The following is a 5,862-nucleotide window of genomic DNA, read 5'->3' on the forward strand; positions in this document are numbered from 1 at the left end:
GGAATGGACATTGGGATGACATGTTGTGACGGGCAGTGAGTGTTGTGCCTAGGTGACAAATCACTGAATTCTACTCCTGAAACCGATGCTGCACTATATGTTAACTAACTTGAACTTAAGTTTAAGAAAATAAACAGGACACCTGGGTGGCTCAGTCGGTTGAGCAGCTGCCTTTGGCTCAGGTCATGATCCCGAAGTCCCGGGATCAAGTCCCACTCCCAGCTCTACGGGGAGTCTGCTTCTCCCTCTGACCTTCTCCCTTCTCATGCTCTCTCTCACTCTCTATCTCAAATAAATAAACAAAATCTTTTAAAAAATAAATAATAATAATAAATAAAAAGGAAGTCGTTTTAGAAAAGAACCCTGGGGCGCCTGGGTGGCTCAGTGTGTTAAAGCCTCTGCCTTCAGCTCGGGTCATAATCCCAGAGTCCTGGGATCGAGCCCCGCATCGGGCTCTCTGCTCAGTGGGGAGCCTGCTTCCCCCCACCCCCTCTCTGCCTGCCTCTCTGTCTATGAATGATCTCTGTCTGTCAAATAAATAAATAAAAATCTTAAAAAAAAAAAAAGAAAAAAAAAGAAGCCCTCTTCTTTTCCTCCAGCAAACCTACCGTGTAAATATTATTTAGACTACGTTACATAAACTATACATAAACTTGCTGGGTTTGTAGGTTAAAAACAGTCAAACGTCCAAGTGATGTTGTGAAGCAATAGTATGTATCTGGTTTTCTCCCTGGTTCCTGGCACAGAGTTCCAAAATTCCCTGCAATGTCCTAGTGAGAAGGAGATGAGGAGCCTCTTCTGTTATTCAGCCTGAACTGAATTTATGCTCATGAGAAGACTGGTGTCTGAAGGCCCCTGATGACTTCTGGTTGGGGTTTGGTTGCCCCAGGAAGTGTGTGATTAGAGGATTGGAACTCTCAGCCCCACCCCTGACCTCCAGGGACAGGAGAAGGGTTGGGGATCCTGTTCATCACCAGGGGCCATGATTTAATCAATCGTGCCTAAGGTTTCTTCTCCAAGACAACACCAAATGGCCAATGATGTGGGTGCTACGTCAGGGCCCAGAGGACCCGGGGGCTTCCGTGAGGTTTTGACTGTGGCATCTGAGGCCACGGCCACCGTCATGGAGCTCACTGAGGCAAGGCCGAGGACAAGGAGTGGATCCCCGTCACCAAGCCAGTCCACTTGTTCAATAGGATGAAGATCAAGTCCCTGGAGGAGATCTACCTCTTCTCCCTGCCCATCAAGGAATCTGAGATTACTGACATCTTCCTGGGGGCATCCCTCAAGGACGAGGTTTTGAAGACCGTGCCTGTGAAAAAGCAGACCTGTGTGGGCCAGCGGACCAGGTTCAAGGCATTTGTAGCCATCAGAGATTCCAATGGAAACATCAAGTGCTCCTAGGAGGTAGCCACTGCTGTCTGTCTCGCCAAGCTTTCCAGCATCCTCGTGCAGCAAGGCTGCTGGGGGAACAAGGTTGGCAAGCCTCATACTGTCCCATGCAAGGTGACCAGCCACTGCAGCCCTGTGCTGTGTCTCATCCCCACCCCCAGAGGCACTGCTGTCGTCTCAGCCCCTGTGCCCAAGAAGCTACTGAGGATGGCTGGTATCAGACTGCTACACCTCAGCCAAAGGCTGCACTGCCACCCGGGGAACTTTGCCAAGGATACTTTTGATGCCATCTCCAGGACCTATGGCAATCTCACCCCGGACCTGTGCAAGGGGACGGTGTTCACCAAGTCTCCTGATCAGGAACTCACTGACCATCTTGTGAAGACCCACATCAGAGTCTCTGTGCAGAGGACCCAGGCTCCAGCTGCGGCCACCACGTAGTTTTATACAAGAAAATAAAGTGAACCAAACTTGTTTTAAAAAAAAAATGTGTCTATGTAATGGAACCTCCATAAAAGTCCTACAGCAGGGCTCAGATGACTTTGGGCAGGTGAATACATCCCAGTGCTGGGAAGGTGGTACATTCCCACTCCATGGGGACAGAAGCTCCTGCGATGGGTTCTTTCTGGACCTCACCCCACATCCTACCTCATCTGGCTGTTTACCTGCATCCATTCTAATACCCTTTACAATCGAATACCCTTTACAATCAACAGGTGATATTAAGTGGAGTGTTTCCTTGAGTTCTATGAGCCTTTATAGTAAATGCTCCAACCTCAGGAAGGGGGTCTGGGAACCCTCAATTTGCAGCCAAGTTAAACAGAAGTGTGGGTAAACTGGGGACCCCCTACTTGGGATTGGTGTCTGAAGTAGGGACCAGGCTCTTGCGACCAAGTCCTTAACCTGTGTAGGCCACGCTAACTCCAGGTAGAGCCAGGTTGAATGAATCCACAGGATATCCAGCCAGGGTCCTCAGAGATTCCGAGAATGGCTTGGTGTGGGAAAGCCATGTGTTCCGTGTCGGAAGTGTTGTGAGGGGGAAATCCGGTTTTCCCTGAACTCTGCAATTTCATCCAGTTCAACCTAATCAGATTGTGTAAAAAACTGGGAGGAATATGGTAGAAGAGTCGATACACAAAAGGAGAAGGTCTCGAAACCCAGGCAAAACCAGGTGTCTGAATGCGCCATGATTATTTTGCTAGACGTCCCCCATGCCGGCCATTCCCTCCCTCTGAAGCCTCGCTCTCGCCTCCATAAAACGTCAAGAAAAGAAACACCAGTAGTTGTAAGTGTCACAATTCAGTTTTACGTGGCTGTTAACTAACCCCTGGCCGATCGTGGAGTTTGGCTGTCAGTATACTCCACACCTTGTTAAAAAAAAAAAAATCATATAGAAACTTCTGTGTGAATTCATTGTGAGCACTTGTAACTCCTGAGGGACACTGAGTGATGGAACAGGGAGGCTGGGTTTCTTAAAATTTCACTAAGGAACTGGTTTCTAACTTGACCAACAGCTATCCCAGCTGAGGACAGAGGATGGCCACTGGGTACGGGGTACCAGCAGTGAAGACCTAGATAGGAGGTAGGACACTCCTCGCTAAAAATATTCAGATCCATAAAGATCGACAGACTCATCCCAGCAGCAAGCCTATGAAGGTATTTTTTAAAATTTATTTTTATTTGCTTTTATTTTTGTTTATTTTATTTATTTGTTAAGGTTTTATTCATTTATTTGAAAGAGAGACTCTGCGTGTGGGGGTAGGGGCAGAGGGAGAGAATCTTCAAGCAGACTCCCTGCTGAGCGCCGAGCCCTATGTGGCTCAATCCCATGACCCTGGGATCATGACCTGAGCCAAAACCAAGAGTCAGACATTCAGCCCAATGAGCCACACAGGCACGCCGAAGAAAATGTATTTAGATCCATCCTCATGAGGAAACTGCATTCAGAAAGGTTAAGTCACCTGTCCGAAATTACACAGGGGGGAAGAGCCACAGGCACAATCAGAACTGTAAAGGAGGGTTTGGATGCTTTGGAGAGCAAATATCAATTGCCATTCATTTAACTATCACTTTAAATCTCAGCGCCAGTTCAGCAACACTTGGCAAATATTTCTCATGCCCGAACTCCTTGCCAGATACGAAGCTAGGTGAGCGCAACCATATCTCGTGTCCAGCTATTAGATTGCTTGATTTGTGACTCACATTTTAAAAGAAGAAAGAGAAAATCAGCATCTAATGAGTAGGAGTAGGAAGGATGCCCCAGTTTATTTCCAGAGCCTGAGCTGCATGCAAAGCCTTCCAGAATGTTCTGGGAAGGGAGAGTGTGGTGTTTCCTGCCACCCACCTGCTCTCTACGGACAGACGAGAACAACTCTCTAGGCTAGTAGCGAGACTTATAACTCTTGTTAGTGCACTTTTATAGAATGTGTTTCAGAGGAGTTTCTCAACCCAAGTAGGGCTGCTCCCCATGAGGGTGTGCAGACCCAGACCAGTGAGTTGTCATTAAGGGAGGCAGCATTGCCCAACTCAGGCGCTAAACCAGGTGGAGACACAGAGGCTAATTCTCCTGCCCCAGCCCCACCCCGACCCCCTTTTCTCACACCTGCAAAATTATGACCCAGGAACAACTAGGTCTTTACTTGGGGGGAACACCCACAGACTGAAACAGCTTCTCATGCCTAGGGCTGGCCACGTCCCCCACCCTCAGCCTCCATGCAGGGAAAAATACCAGCTGACTCTGAACTTCCTCTTAGCTGTCTGATTCCCCTTGTAGCATGAGGAAGAAAGACTGTGTCTCTCACCACCCAAAGCTATCAATCAATGGCATAAGTGCCACTTGCAGTATTTGAGGGGTTTTTCAATGCATATTTTTAGAGATTCATGGTTGTTGTTAATTTGATTTCTTCCCAAGATTGGACACTCTGATTTTTGCAAAGATGACAGCTTCATTTCTGATTATTAGAGCTTTGCATTCATTATATTCACTAATTAGCATAAAATATAATTGAATGATAAGATACTCTTTGGGGCTCTATGATACTAACAACAAAGACATTATTTGTATTACAGGGCCGGGCATTATTCTAAGTGCTTGACACCAAAAATTTAAAAAAAAAAAAAATGACTGACTTTATCTGTACACTCTATGACTCGGGTTCTCTTCTTATCCCAACTTCACTGATGAGAAAACTGAGCCCAAGGTGATACATCTGATAAATGACAGAGCTGGGATTTGAACCTGGGGAATCGGTCTCCAGACAGATTGTGCTCGGTATGCTCTGTGAAATATATCAGATGCCGGAAAAGATAGAGGCGTGTGATCTCACTTAGATATCATTGAAGCAGAGAGTAGGACAGTGACAGTGACAATAGTTAACAACACTGGAATTGTATACCTTAAATTTGCTAAGAGGGTAGATCTTAATGTAAACGTTCTTATTTTTTTTTGTTGTTTTTTTTTTAAAGGCTCCCTGCTGAGCAGAGAGCCCGATATGGGGCTTGATCCCAGGACCCTGGGACCATGACCCGAGCCGAAGGCAGAGGCTCTAACCCACTGAGCCACCCAGGCGCCCCTGTAAACGTTCTTATTACATGCACACAATAATACTAATAATAAAGGGGGTGGGAGGAAACTGTGAGAGGTGATTAAGATGTCTTTGACCTTGTTCATAGTGATGATCTCATGGGTGGATACGTACCCCCAAACTTGCTGAGTCATACACATTAAATATGTACAGTTTTTTGCACGTCCATCATACGTCATAAAGTCACTTTAAAAATAAATACATGCATGGTATTCGAAAAGAGGAGAAGAAAGAAAAATATTACTGGTGGAAAGAGACTTAATTGACATGTCAATGACATGCCACATGGGATCATTTCATGCATTCTGGTTCAGATAATGAATTATGAAGAAACTTAGAAAAAAATATTGGAACGTGGTTTGGGTATTAACTGAGAGAAATCTGCAGAGAGTGACTGGAACTCTCGGAAGTACATGGCCGTACATGGCCGGGGGGACACAAAATGGCTTGCCACTTTGGAGAACAGTTTGGCAGTTTCTTATAAAGTTAAAATACACCCACCGTGGGACGCCTGGATGGCTCAGTGGGTTGACCCTCTGCCTTCGGCTCAAGTCATGATCCCAGGGTCCCGGGATCAAGCCCCACATCAGGCTCTCTGCTCAGCAGGGAGCCTGCTTCCTCCTCTCTCTCTGCCTGCCTCTCTGCCTCCTTGTGATCTCTGTCCATCAAATAAATAAATAAAATCCTTAAAAAAAAATACATCCACCATATAAACCAGCAACTCTCCTCCTTGGCACTTACCCAAGAGAAATGAACATTATTGTCCACTCCAAAACCTGTGCGTGAGTGTTTATAGTGGCTTGATTCGTAATTGTTGAAACGGAAACTAACCAGATGTCTCTCGACAGAGAAATGGAGACATGACCCGTCCTGCATTCACGCAATG

General features: G+C 46.2%; 1 pseudogene; it reads left to right on the forward strand.

Annotated features, from left to right (window-relative positions):
• Nucleotides 1-1,037: 1,037 nt before the first annotated feature.
• On the forward strand, nt 1,038-1,833 carry LOC125082370 (40S ribosomal protein S2-like; annotated as a pseudogene).
• Nucleotides 1,834-5,862: the final 4,029 nt, after the last annotated feature.

This window comes from Lutra lutra, chromosome 12, assembly GCF_902655055.1.
Source record: "Lutra lutra chromosome 12, mLutLut1.2, whole genome shotgun sequence".
Classification (NCBI taxonomy): Eukaryota; Metazoa; Chordata; class Mammalia; order Carnivora; family Mustelidae; genus Lutra; species Lutra lutra.